General features: G+C 34.2%; 1 protein-coding gene across 1 annotated transcript in view; it reads left to right on the top strand.

Annotated features, from left to right (window-relative positions):
• LOC106674173 (protein pinocchio) overlaps positions 1–15,794 on the top strand; it is a 203,987-nt gene that overhangs the window by 77,548 nt on the left and 110,645 nt on the right. The window lies entirely within an intron of this gene.

Below are 15,794 nucleotides of genomic sequence, written 5' to 3'. Positions count from 1 at the left end.
AGCTGATACTCGCTTAGCCGAATATGACTCTGGGATCTCTAAAATTTAGGGAAGAGAGGCTTTCAGAGTTCAATTTTTTAATTTTTTTCAAAAACATATATCGTAGCATAGGAATTGCTGATTTATCGAGGTCTAATAGCCGTAAACTGCGACCCATAAACGAAAAACGACCAAAAAAACACTAAAGTAATCATAAATTATGTTTCCACGTGACTCAAACGTGTCTGGGAACTGGAACGTGTCGTGAAAAATCTATAAAAGCCCCAAGATCCGTTTCTTGTCACGGAATTCTTCCTCAAATAAACAAATAAGAATTTTCGTGACTGGAGGAGACATCTCGTACATTTCCACGATTTTCTCCGCCCAAACTGGGACACTCGGAATCTCGCCTGTTATGGAATGCTTCGGCCTTAAAATAACAAGACTCTATGTTGAAAACATCCACAATCAACAACTTGTGACACTTCTGACCTGTATTGACGTACAAATTGTAATTAAAACCCGTAAAATATTTTCCCAGTGTTTGTCGGCAGAATATTTCAAATAGTAATACGCTGTATACGAAACGAATAATAATCAAATTAACGCTCAATGAATTGCATTAAAATCAATGGTTATTAGGTAGGTAGATCATAAGAGTTGTAAAAAAAAACCTTAGTTGATTAAATAAACTATTTTCTTTCCCAGATGTCTAATCCGTCTCTTTATCAAGTTCCATAATTGTTCGTTCTGAAGGTTTCATTTTAGGAGAACATGCTTACCAATTCTTTGTGCTAATCCCTACATCCTCCAAGTATTGGGTGACAACTCGAGCTACATGCGGTCGAACATTATGATGCAATAACACGAAGTTGTCCTCAATAAATTGAGCGAAAACCACAACTTCCAAGAAGAACATCCTCAATGTACCTTCATCAGTGATGCCCAGTGATGAGTTACAAGTTGGATTTTGAATGCGACGTATGTTGGTTGAAAAATTTCAATCGAGTGGGCTAGAAATTCGTTAGATGTTTATGGAGCGAGGGAGGTTTGTCTGTCTTTTGCTTTAAGACACCTCTTCGTGGGTTTTAAACAGTTAATAAACGTTGTCTTGAAATGTGAAGACCTGGATTACTTTTGTGTCACCCCAATGATGGATTCGGAAAAAGCCAGATATTAAAAGGTCTCAACAACATACTTCTTACACAGTGGAAACCCCCTTAATTAAAATGATCCCAAACCAACATCCAGCTCTTACTGTTGCTTCCTGCACTAGGCAAAATCCTTGAAAAGCTCATTCTAAAAATATATCAATAACTGGAACTGCTAATATCCTACCTTATCAGTTGTTTGGTTTCCGAACATTTCATTCAATTATACAACAGGCCCAAGTGGTATGACACCCTGGTTTGCTGTAGAAGCTCAAGCGCTTAATACATAAATCCTATCCATACTGACTGCCTTTCTTCCTATATTCCCATTAAGTCGAGATGTCTCCCAGGGCAGTATCCTAGGACCCTTGTTATTCTAAATATACATATACTCATTTGCTCGCAGCCATTCTATCAATCATTTCCTAGTCATAACATCCAAGATTGAAATGACAGGACACTAATATATGCAAATTAATCTTTTGCTTTAATTGCTTGACCGTCTTATACCTCGCTACCAAACTCTCCGCTCAAACCAAAAACTGTCCTAAGACCAACATGTCCAAGGAATTGAATTTTAGGGATCACAGGATCATCTTCAGGGCCTGGGATGTATAAAAATTGTTTAATTTTTACAAATCAATGTAAGATGTAAAAAAATGACATCGAAATTGCTCACTGGTTACCAGACACCTGGCTATGACAGTACCAGTTAGTCACAAATAGCAGAGTACCATAATACTTCTTGATTATCAGTTTGTGTAAAGAGGTGTCCACTTCATGTGTTTTAAGCAGTTAATAAACGTTGTTTTGATATGTGAAGACCTGGATTACTTTTATGTTGCCCCAATGATGGATTCAGAAAAAAGCCGGATATTAAAAGGTCTCGACATACTTCTTATACAGTGGAAACCCCCCGTAATTAAAATTATCACAACCCAACATCCAAGCTCTTACTTTTTACCTTTCAATACTTAAATCCTATCCATACCAACTGCCTTTCTTCCTTTATTCCAATTATGTCGAGATGTCTCCCAGGGCAGTATCCTAGGGCCCTTGTTATTCTAAATATACATATACTCATTTGCTCACAGCCATTCTATCAATCATTTCCTAGTCAAAACATCCAAGATTGAAATGACAGGAGACTAATATATGCAAATTAATCTTTTGGTTTAATTACTTGACCATCTTATACCTCGCTACCAAACTCACCGCTCAGCCCAAAAACTCTCCTAAGACCAAATGTTCAAGGAATTGAATTTTAGGGATCTCGTGGGTCAAATCCAATTCCTATAAATACAATTCATCCAATCAGAAATACTAGGGAAAACATTAAACTTTTCTTTGTTCTTTCCAAACAAACATTGTTTCATGATCTCCACATCCCATAAATTCAATCCCGGGTATAACGTCCACAAATTTTAAACCTTAATCTTAATCCGTTTGTCCAGCATCTTTTTGGAATACACATTTTCATTGGGTCAGTTTTCAAATTTATCATTTTTGAAATGATGGTTGTTAAGAGGGAGGGGGATTCTGTTAAATTAAATTTAGACTTTTTATGATTACATAATTTATTGGTTGAATTCTGTGTAAATCGATCCAGTTTGCTATCTAATTTTATACCATTGAAAAAAAAGTAATCTCGAGAAAGATCAGGGTGAGTTCGATCAGTTTCCAATTAAATTGTAATTTTCCACCCTTATAAGGTGAAGAAACGTGTTTTCACCCTATTTGGTGAAAGGTTAAAGTGAGGGGGCAACTGGCAAAGAATCATTTGAACCTCATAAACATTTTTACCAACAGTGACAAACAGGTCTTTCTAGGGTCACAATCTTAGTTCGCGGGGGTCTTTGATAAATCCGTCGGTTTATCTCGGCCGGGGGTCGAAGGTGGTATCCAGCTGTCTCTCTTTTATCGTTCACCTCTTTGCCAAACAGGCGATATTGCGTCAGCACGTCGTATGACCCTATAAGGGGGCTCGTCCGTCGGTTCGAGAAGAATTTTCGCGATAAATTGGCGAAGCTGGCCACTCTCGCCTGACTCTAAACCTTTTTTCTTTTCTGCCACATTTGTCAAATGCCATAATTCACGGCTACAAGACAAACAGGAAGCTTAACTATTACATCACGTCTCGTCTAGTTATGATCCTGCTGATAGTGTCTACATTAAATTATAAGCATTGTTTTTCTTCTTTTTTATAAAAATAGCATCCGGTTTGACAAATAAGGAAACAATTTTGGTTGAAGCTATTGTTTTAAGATATAAGATTTAAACATATAAATAAAAAAACATCATTACGAAAAGTTGGGAACGTATTTGTCAGATAAAACCCAGCAGTAAAGACGTCCTCCAGTAGGTGATCGATAGCAATCAACAATTAAAAATATCTAAAATTTTTTATAAATTTCAAACTCGTAAAGTTGTATTAAGTCAGAAAACTTCCACGGCGTATGAATTTTATGGTGAAGAAGCATGTTGGAAACTGATTAAATATTGAATTTTTTGATTCAACGAGCATCTAGTTATTTCCAGTTTTTTCGAGTTTACACAATTTAAGGACAATGCACAGTCGTAAATTTGTTAAGTCAGAGTTTTACACAATATGAGCCTTTACACGAACTGTGATAATCAAGAAGTATTACGAAGTGGTCTGCTATTTCTGACTAACTGATACTACCATAGCCAGGTAACGAGTGTGCTGTTTCGAAAAGTCTTTTCGGTTTACTCTCTAGTGTTAGTTGATTATAATGCAAATGTTCACATCAAAATCAGAAAGTAAGGAACAAGATTGCGAAAAAAACTTGTCAAAGTTGGATAAAATCCAAACACATTGACAATAATGGTTAAACAAAATCTATCTTATCTGCAGCATTTTATATTGGTTTCTGTCTTTCTTTGTGTTTGTGTATTCAGTTTTTTTACAATAATCAATTTATTATATTGCAGAATAATCATTATACTTTTTAAAGATTATATGGAGATCGTGAGATGCGGTCTGGTGGGGCGTAAGTTTAGAAAAACATTTTCTTTATCTCGTGCCAACGTTTCGATCTTTATTTAGATCATCTTCAGGATTTATAATAATGGGATTTATAAACATTGTTTAAATTATGCAAATGGTGTAAGATGTGAAAAATGAATTTATACAATGATAGAAATTTTAGATTCAAAGTATTTATACTCACTGAAAGTGTTTGTTTTCTGTGTAAAAACACTGAATGAGTACAAATACTTTGATCGAATCTAAAATTTCTATCATTGTATAAATTCATTTCTTTACACCTTACATGTATTTGTATAATTTAAACAATGTTTATAAATCCCAGGCCTTGAAGATGAGCCTGCGATCTTTAAAATTCAATTCCTTGAACATGTTGGTCTTAGGAGAGTTTTGGGATTGAGCGAGGTGTACGATGGTCAAGTAATTAAGCCAAAAGATTAATTTGCATATGTTAGTGTCCTGTCATTTCAATATTGGATATTATGAATACGAAATGATTGATAGAATGGCTGTGTCGTGAGCAAATGAGTATATGTATATTTAGAATAACAAGGGCCCTTGGATACTGCCCTGGGAGACATCTCGACTTAATGGGAATATAGGAAGAAAGGCAGTCAGTATGGATAGGATTTAAGTATTGACAGGTAAAAAGTAAGAGCTTGGATGTTGTGTTGGGATCATTGTAATTATGGGAGTTTCCACTGTTGTTAAGACCTTTTAATATCCGGCTGTTTTCTGAATACATCATTGGGGCGAAACAAAAGTAATCCTTCACATATCAAAACAACGTAAATTATCGTAAGCAAATGAGTATAGGTATATTTAGAATAATAAGGGCCCTAGGATACTCCCCTGGGAGACCCCTCGACTTATTGGGAATGTACGAAGAAAGGCAGTCGGTATGGATAGGATTTATGTATTAAAAGGTATTTGAGAGATCTTTCTCCTTAAGCGCTTGAGCTTCTACAGCATACCAGGGTGTCATATAGCTTGGGCCTGTTGTATAATGGAATGAAATGATCGGAAACCAAACAGTTGTAAGGTAGGATATTAGCAGTTTCAGCTATTGATATATTTTTAGAATGAGCTTTTCAAGGATTTTGCCTAGTGCAGGAAGCAGACTGCCGGGAAAGTAAGAGCTTGGATGTTGGGTTGGGATCATTTTAATTACGGGGGTTTCTACTGTATAAGAAGTATGTTGTAGAAATATTTTAATATCTGGTTTGTTTCCGAATCCATCATTGGAGTGAGACAAAAGTAATCCAGGTCTTCAGATTTCAAACATTTATTAACTGCTTAAAATACATGAGGTGGGATCTCTAGGCCGAGGACAGACAAACCTCCCTCGCTCCATAAATATCTACCGAATTTCTAGCCCACACGTACGTCGCATTCAAAATCCAACTTGTAACTTATCACTGGGCACTGATCAGTGATTAACTCTAAACTCTAATCCGGGGGTCGCCAAACTGTGGTCCACGGACTCTAACCGGGCGTAGGTATGAAGGTACATTGAGGAAGTTCTTCCTGGAAGTTGTGGTTTTCGCTCAATTTATTGAGGACAACTTCGTGTTATTGCATCATAATGTTCGACCGCCTGTAGCTCGAGTTGTCACCCAATACTTGGAGGATGTAGGGATGGTTTCGCACAACTTTGGTTTAGCACAAAGAATTGGGAAGCATGTTCTCCTAACATGAAACCTTCAGAACGAACACTCATAGAACTTGATAGAGAGATTATACATTGTTTCAAAATGCGTTGAAAAGCTTCAAAAAAGCTTTTCTTGAAGGATGGGATTCTACGTGAATATATAATTTTTATAAAATTTAAAAAAAATGCATTTTCTTTTTGATATCTAGCTACGTAAATGCCCAAATGATATAAACATCATCTAATCATGTATGGATTTGTGAAGGGCCCTGAAGTTAAATCTCATTGTTAAGTCGGCAACTTATCATAGCAAAACATGCTACGATTTTTAAACAGGATCTCACGATCTCCAAATAATCAATAATTAACGATCACTAAATACCACACATAATTTTTAAACAAAAAAGCATTCATTTTTTCATTAAAATCATATTTTAATTAAATCATAATATTATTAAATCACAACATCATAAAATTATTAAATAAATCATAATTTTAAAAACCTTTTTTGCTAAAAACCTAAATATGCGCTGAATAGTCGGGTTACTACAAAAATATTTTTTGACTTAATATTATTTCAATATTTAATAATTATATTTTGATATTTTCTTGCAGTCTGTGAAGCTATGGTTAGGTCTTTATATGATCATGTCGGTCTGCCTATCCTTGCCATTTTGGTCTGTCAGTCTCGTTCGGCTTCCTCCCCCATCATCAGAGTGGGTTTGGAATAAATGGATGTCTCACCCGCATGTCTCTGACTAAACGAGGAGGATAAACAGTGTATTTATTAACTTTCACTTTGGTTCGAAGCGGAGTTTCGAAGATAGGCGATCCACAATTTTTAATACGTATTTCAAGCGTTTTATTCGTTTTATTCATGAGATAGGTAAACATATTTGCGGCGTATATGGATAGAATAATATGTGTACATCACGAGGAATTCGTCGCATTCTGGTACAGCGCCAGTAAATAATTAATTTGCGTTTCTTCTTCGGTGGAAAAAAAATATAGGAGAAATTAAAAATTGTGTGTCGACACGACATTCGGATTTGCGAAAGTTAAAAAAAAAATTGTTTTTGGTCTTGCCCCAAGGCGACGCCTTTCAGGGCCTCGGTTTACACGAGATAATCACTTGCGAAACGATCTATTGTTTAATGATGTAAATAGAATCAACAGTGCACACGCACCTTACGTCCAATGTGGCGTATGATCGAAATCGACCTGCTCCTCAAAATCTCGCTGTTCTATTGCATCATTTAATACTTCTGAGCCAATAAGTTTACATAATATAAGAAATACATACATATATATATATAATCTTTTTAAATTGCAAAGTCTTAATTAGTGTTGAAATAATAATTATGTTCTAATTTTTACTGGTATGTTGATTTAACCGACCATTAATGAAAAATAAACGTAAGTGTAATTTTATATCTTCCAACACATAATTGACCATCTATTTGAAAATTTAATGCGCTAAAATAACTGTAAACACAACAGGCCACAGACTCTCTCTCTCTCTCTCTCTCTCTCTCTTTCTTTCTTTCTCTCCCTCTCACCCTCTCTCTCTCTCTCTCTCTCTCTTTCTTTCTTTCTTTCTCTCCCTCTCACCCTCTCTCTCTCTCTCTCTCTCTCTCTCTCTCTCTCTCTCTCTCTCTCTCTCTCTCTTTATTCTTTCTCTATGTCTGTCTGTCAGTCGTTTTACTTTATCTCATTCCTTATTGTCTTTCTCACCCTCTCATCTTTCTCTTCTACCTCTTTCACCCTTCCACTTTCACTCTCTCTTTCTTTCTCTACGTCTGTCTGTCAGTCGTTTTACTTTCTCTGATCTCTAATTGTCTTTCTCACCCTCTCACCTTTCTCTTCTCCTCTTTCACCCTTCCACATTCACTTTATCCCCCCCCTCTCTCTCTCTCTCTCTCACTCTCTCTCTCTCTCTCTCTCTATCTATCTATCTATCTATCTATCTATCTATCTATACCTCTCTATCTCTATCTATCTATCTATACCTATCTCTATCCATCTATCTCTATCTCTATTTATCTCTATCTATCTATCTGTGTATCTCTCTCTTTCTCTGTCTATCTTTCTATTTATATGTATCTCTCCCTCTCCCTGTCTGTCTTACCCTCCGAGTTATTTCTCTTTCACACGTCTAGCAATCTAGCTATTTCTTACTCTACTCTTCTACTGTTTTTGTTTCCCCCCTTTTCACCCCGACTCACTCTCTCTCTCTCTCTCTCTCTCTCTCTCTCTCTTTCTTTCCCCCTCTCTCTCAGTCACTCACTCACTCACTCACCTAATTTCCTTCTCTTTCTCTATGAAATTTTCTTTTATTCTTGCTTTTTTTTTACAACTCTTTTTTTTCTCTCAGTAGAACTATCGAATAACCTTCTTTTTCATATATATATACTCTCCAGCAACCAACCTCGCTGCTTGTTATTCTCTTTCTCTCTCTCTTTCTCGTAATGTGTAAAAGTATCTAAAAAGTGTACGGAGTATGAAAGAAAAAAATAGTGATACGTTTTCGTTATTGGAAACCCATTTCACCAGTCCCTTAAGGCAAGTTATTATGTAACTTTATTTCTGTGGGTGCATGTTTTGTCAGGCGTTTTTATCAAGTTATTTCAGCTTTCGTTTTCACTGTTTTATTTAATCATTAGCCTCAATGTTCATTTGAAAATCATTAGCGCAATTAGATTAGTCAGTACTTTGTGAGAAAACTTTATGTGGGCTAAGATATGACATCAATTAAACCTTGTCGCCCTTGTGAGAATTTGTAAATGATTAGAGAATCAATTTATCCAGGAAAGCTGCTTGTTTGTAGGATTTCGCAAATGTCTTTCAGCAAGAAGATGCGAAAAATAGCAGGTCGGGAAAAATTGGGTCGTACCTAATCTTTCGGACAAATGTAAGTAGGCACTCAAATAAACGTAAAATCTCGGTTGCGTAAAGTGTTTATCCACAGCTCGGCAAGAAATTTCCGAGTGTTAAAACCGTATCGACCGAGAAGGGCTTGGAAAACAAATCAGATAAAATGACCAACGGATTGAATATAAAAAAAACCTCGAACAAAAAATAAGTTATCACATTATTTCTATATCTTTTGGTAAACAAGAGGTCGCGAACCCTGGGTTTTTGTCAGGGTATTATGCTCTAACTAGGCTTTCATTGGCATACTGATATCACCGTAGTAAAAATCAACGATAGGGATGAAGTTTTATTTTTCAGAGAGAAATATGATGCAACATTTTTAAAACCATTGATATAATTATATCAATTTTTTAAACAAGATTTTGTTTTTCTCAGCTAAAACTCATACTGTTCATATTCTTACCGATGTGGTAAGACGAAAAGTAGATCATAAAAATAATAGTTTATTCTAGTTTGCTTTTTCTGTCCACATCACAGATCGTGAATTTTCTAGTTTATTCAGATAGTGTAATGTAACTTTTAAAATAAATATGTTTTGGGCTGCAGAATTTAATATATTTTGAGATTTTGTTATATATCGGTAAAATACAACATAAGGCAATGAAATTCTTGCTTCTCCCAGCATTTTTCTGTTTTCACCATTCAGTATTGTTGCGTTATATATTTTCTTTTGGTTCCACCTTAAATATATAGAAATTATTACGGCTTGGCCTTTGATACAACGTTTTATCTACTGACAACTTAAAGTGATAAAGGTTCTTTTTCCGAGATATCGGTAGATTGGATCCATGTTTTATGCTTTTATATTAGAGTTGCGACTTGACACCATTTTAAACAGATTAGACAAAAAAGGTAAACACATTCCCAACCCTGCTAGCTTTGTTTATAGCCAGTTTTGGGGATTCAGGAAAAATAAACTACAACAGAATAGGTAAAACATTAAAAGATTTTTTGTATTATGCTTCGATGTAAACTGACTAAGAATATTCATGCAAATATGGTCATTTCACATTTTAAAATTTAGTAAGAAACAAGTTTTTTATTTTTATTGGATGTTGATTCTAATAAAAACAATAGTTGCTCAGTGCTTGCACATATGAATAAATTTACTTTCAAACTAAGAAATCAGTAAAATAAAATCCTAGTTAACAAAAAGTTAAACGAGCAGGGTTATAAGGAGGGTGAGGCAAGAGGACGGGCCTTCCCATTTCTGTGGGCTAAAAATATTTGAAGAAAAAAAAAACGATTTCGAATTGTACCATTGATCGGAAAAGTTAAGAAAACTTGAGTTTGGGTTATAAGCAGGGAGAGGCAAGCGGCCGAGCTATCCAATTTCAGTGTACTAATAAAAAGTTGCTAAGTGCTTGCACATATGAATAAATTTACTTTTAAACTAAGAAATAAGTAAAATAAAATCCTAGTTAAAAAATATACTTTGTCAAAACAAGAAAGAATAACAAAAGTGGTTTTGGTTTTGGCACATTAAATAGTTTTTGAATGACCTATGCCAAACCTCAGTTATATTAGGGGGTTTATGTGTTTCATTGTTCAGAAAAGCTAAAACAGCTTGAGGTTAGGATATAAGCAGGTTGAGGCAAGAGGACGAGCTTTCCCATTTCTGTACGATAAAAATATTTGAAAAATTCAATTTCGAAGTGTGCCATTGATCGGAAAACACAAAATAGTTTGAGTTTGGGTATAAGCAGGGTGAGGCAAGACGCCTAGCCTTCCCATTTCTGATTAATAATAAAACGTTTCTTAGTGTTTATACATATGAATAAACCACTCAGTAAATTAAAAAATTAGTATAAACATACCTTGGCATGACATGAAAGTATAAAACAAGAGGGTTTTATACAGTTTTTGGCTGACTTCTATCAGATCTTAAGTTAGATAGCACGACGTCTGGTGTATAAGCAGGGTGAGGAAAGAGGCAGAGCTTTCCCATTTCTGTGCTCTAAAAAATATTTGAAATTTCGATTTCAAAGTGTGCCATTGATCGAAAAAGTTTTAAAAAATTTGAGTTTGGGATATAAGCAGGGTGAGGCAAGTGGCCGAGCCTTCCAATTCCAGTGTAATAATAAAGCATTGCTTAGTGTTTGCACATATGAATAAACCTATTCAGGAAACCAAGAAATTAGTAAAAAACGCATACTTTGGTACTAGAAAGTATAACAAAATAGGATTTGGCATAGTTTTCGAACTACTTCTGCCAGACCTTAATAAGATTGTACAAGACAGCTTGAACTTGGAGTTTTAAGCAGGGTTAAACAAATCGCCTGGACTTCACATTTCTATGCGCTATGCACGTTTGAAAAATCTATTTCGAAGAGTGTCATTGATCAGAAAAGACAAGATAGGTTGATGCACATGCTGACTTTGTGAACACACTTTTGCAAGAAACTATTGATATATAAAAATATCCGATTTCTAAGAAATCTAGTCGTTCTATTGCTGGAATTTGGTCTGGGATTCGAAAAGTGGGAGTATATAAATTTTCTGAACTCTGTTCATTACCATCTGACTTGACGGCCAAGCCCTTTAGAAACTGGAGTCACTTCCGGTTAATCTAGGTTTAGAGATGGAATTGATTTTCTGAGAGCAACCCACGCCTCAGCTGAATCCCCAAGCACCTCAGCGGATCACCTAATTATTTTTATGAGAAGAACCGTGAAAGTATATGAAAGGATTTCACGACTGAACATTCCCGATTTTTAGCTCATTTTCAATTTTAAAAAACTACTGTGGTAACTACGTTCCTTTCAAATTAGGTTTCGGTGATTTTTTTTTCTTGTATTTTGAAATTCGTTAGCAAGCAACTGCCAAAATTTACGCTTAAAAAAGGAAAATGGCTTACCTATTAACAAGGCGGTTGATCAAGGGAATTGGTTGGTCGAGGTTTATGAAGTATGGTGATTTTTCAAGTTTAACCTGATTTTTGATCATATCTGAATTATGAGGTCATCGGAAAATCTAATTTTATTATCTTTCCTCCATTGCAAATAATATGTGGCGATTAGTGACCGTATTTGTTAAATTTAAACAATGTTTGTTAATCTTAGGCCCTGAAGATGATCTCAATAAAGATCGAAACGTTGGCAATAAAGAAAATGTTTTCCTGAAAACTACATCACACCAGACCGCATCTCACAATTTCCGAATAATCATTGCAAATAATTATGATATAATCCTGAAAAGTCAGAAGGACCGAAAGGAGGTCCTTTCTAGATTTAAATATCCTTGGAAAAATCAACACACATTGAAATTTAATTTAGGACCGTGACCTTTACCCTTAGGTTCTAACCAGTTGATATTAGAAAAAATTAAATGTATGATTGTTCTTCATTGAACCAACTTTTTAAAAAAAAGTTACTTTTGTGACTTTTTTGGTTTAAAGTTCAAGTACGTCCTACGGGTACAATAACAGTTTTAGTGATTAAATCCTTTAATTCGTCCATCCTTGGAAATAATGTGTGGTGATTAGTGACCGTTAATCGATAATTATTCACAAATCGTGAGATGCGGTCTGGTGTGTTGTAGGTTTCAGGAAAACATTTTCTTTATCGTGCCAACGTTTCGATCTTTTATTGAGATCATCTTCAGGGCCTGGAATTTACAAACATTGTTTACATATAACAATTACATTTTGGATGTGGAAAAGTGAATTTATACAATGCAAAATATATTTTTTATATTCAATCAAAGTATTTCTACTCACTCAAAGTGTTTGTCTTCTGTGTAATTGTGCCATTCTTTCGTGTCGTGTTGAGAGTGCCAGTGAGATTTTGATGTTTTATAAAAAATGGCAAAAAGGAGGGAAAATTCAAAAGGTGCGGTTGAGATGGGAAGTTGGTGTCCGAGTGGATCGAGGTCACGATAGCTCAAGTGGTAGAGCAGCGGCGTATCAAGCCGAAGATTGCGGGTTCGAATCCCGCTCGTGACATTGACTTTTTTATCTCAACTAAAAACTTCAATTTATTGTAATATATTAATTGGTCAAGTGGACCACGAAATTAGTGAACTTGGAAAGTATATTTAAAGAAATGAACATAAAATCAGGGGGCGTTGACACGGCGCTCATCACTGTAAGGTAAAGGTCTAGGGTTCGAATCCAGCGGCCCTGCATTCGAAAAAAGAAAAAAACAAAATCATGAAAATATTCTTTGTAAATTAATTCCACCTAATGTAACTCATTTGCGTGCATCATTCATACAGACATGCACGGACAAAAATGATAATTTATAGCACAATAAAAGCCGGTGTTTTGTACATAAAAATAAAGAAGAATTATAATATAAATCTATTTGCTCGTTTTTTGATCTTATCGCATCCGTAAAAGATGATTTTTTTGCCGTTGTCGAACATATTAAAATTAGATCCCATCGTCTCGAGAGTTGCGAAATATACTCATAAATATCAGGAGAGTAAACTTGAAAATATATGTACCTATTGTTATATTTGTTGTACCATCGATATAAATCCCACGTGATACTATTGTTCTGCCCGTTTAAAACCGCCGAATTAACGTAATATTTACTAACATGAGTTGGATTTATTTAAATAATTTCGAACAACGCAATTTATAATCAATAATTAATTGATTCGAAAATCGTTAATGAACTTGGTGGCACTGAATAGACAATCGACCAACTTTTTAAGAGAATTATTAGTTATTCGAATAATGTGTTTTGACTTTATTAGTGTCGAAATACATGAATTTAAATAAAATATGCTTAAAAAAAGAGGTCGTTTTATAGATAGATGATAGATAGATAGTCTTTTATCGTCAAAAGTTCACAGCCTTTGGGAAAAGAAAAGAAATTGAATACAACACAAAAAAATTGTAGTGACCAAACATTTTAACTAACCTGATATCAAAAAATACAACAGAAAATAAAATTTAATTTCTTGTGATAAAAAACACACAAAAAATATAAGGGAATTATTATTTTATATACTAATAGAAAAGAATAAAATAAATACATTAATTTAATAGTAATTAAACTTAAAAAAAATTCCTGATCTCCTTTTATATATTGGACAACGACCCAAAAAGTGGAATATTTCATTTTCCTTGCTATTACATAAGGAGGAGCAGAGGTCAATTTTTCACGAGTTGTAGAGTTTATAATCAATATGTACTAATTCTCCTCTAGTTTTAATTATTACAATCAAATCATAAGCATTTACCCCTAAATTCATTTAGTCCGAATCTAGTCTTAGTTGATTGTATATGATGATACTGTCACTACGACGACTTTCTTCCCTGGTCCTTTCGATAAATAATTATCATTTTATGCTTAATAAACCATTTTTGACCCATTCCTCTACAGAACTTAAAATTGGCACCTTTCCTCATCCAACAATCCCACTCCTGAATCCAAAGAATTTTCGTTTTAATTACTTCAGAAGCTATTAAATTAGGTAAAGGAGGTAAAGATAGAAGAAGTTCTAGGACTATATATATCCATATTTGAATGTAAAATTTAGGGCAAAATTTGTTTGCTACTCGTTTTACAAACTTTGCCCTAAATTTGACATGGAACTAAAAAGTCCTAATTAACTATGGTCCGAATTTCAACAGTTTCGGAGTTATTTCACTTTTTCTGATTTTTTTTTAGATTTCACGACCTTGCTTCAATTATGTGATAACTCCGAAACTAAAAGGTTTTGTACAAATCCGTTGATACCATTGAATACTACGTTAAGTGTCCAATAAGATATCAATACTGAACATATAAATGTTAGGTAAATAAGCGTTTTAGTAGCGAGAACGCTGAAAAAAAATTTTTTTTTCACAGTCGAAAACTTACAATGGTGATTTTACTCCACTATTTCCAAACGTAGAAACCAGCAAATTTCAGCAAACGTACTCCATTTAATATCCTTTTTAGTGGTGCAATTGCTTTTTTAATTACTTTTTTCAAAGATAAAGAAATTGATGAAGGACAGGAAAAACCGTAATTGACGGATTGGTAAGATTAATAATAATAAAAAAAAGGAAATTTTGAATGAATGAACTAAAAACAATGTGAACCTTATAAATCTTTTATTCCGGAGAATAATAATACAATAATCCTTTAGTCAAAGTTGCAGACGTGTTAGTAAATACGTAAACACTTGTACTATTTCGGTTTCGAACACTTTTTTAATTTTTCACCTTACCAATTTGTCAGCCACGGTTTTTTCCTTTCCACCATCAATTTCTTCACCTTTGAAAAAAAGTAGTTAAAAACTAAATTACACCACTAAAAAGGATATTAAATGGAGTACATTTGCTGAAATTTGCTGGTTTCTAAGTCTGGAAATAGTAGATTAAAATCGCCATAGTAAATTTTTCAACTAAAAAAAACTTTTTTCGAAGTTCTCGCTACTAAAACACTTATTTCACGAACGTTTACAGTTTAGTATAGATCACATCTTATTGGAAATTTAACGTAGTTTACAATGGTATCAACGGATTTGCCCAAAACGTTTTAGTTTTTGAGTTATCATTGTTTATTTGAAGCAAGGTCGTGATATCTTAAAAAATCAGAAAAAGTCCGAAACTGCTGAGATTCGGACCATATTTAATTAGAACTGTTTCTTTCCTCTTTGAATGTACTATCTACTGGCAAAGTATGTAACATGCGTGTTCTCGCATGCCTGTACCTTTTGTTTACAATGTTAGGTATCTTGGTGTCACATTGGACTCAAATTTGAGATTTAATTTGCATATTGATTCTTTGGTTTCCCGTCTGAGAAAGCTTTTTTTATCAATTTAAAATTTTACGCATCTTTACGAAAATTGAACTTTTAAAAGCAAAATATTTTTCTCTTGCACATAATGTAACTATAAACGCACATCTTAAAATTATTTTACGTAGACCGTATTGATACAATACGAAAAATTTATGTAGTGAATTTAAAGTAATGAATCTAAACCACATTTATCTTAAAATTTCATCTTTGTATATACAGGGTATTATTAATCTTTCCACTTTATCAATCCATCAGCCACGGTTTTTTCCTTTCTTCCACCAATTTCTTCATCTTTGAAAAAAGTAATTGAAAAGACAATTACACCACTAAA

The sequence above is a fragment of the Cimex lectularius genome, unplaced genomic scaffold (assembly GCF_000648675.2).
Source record: "Cimex lectularius strain Harlan isolate CLEC.00 unplaced genomic scaffold, Clec_2.1 scaffold210, whole genome shotgun sequence".
NCBI lineage: Eukaryota > Metazoa > Arthropoda > Insecta > Hemiptera > Cimicidae > Cimex > Cimex lectularius.
Note: the sequence above shows the minus strand (reverse complement) of the source record. Positions and strands in the feature narration are given on the sequence as shown.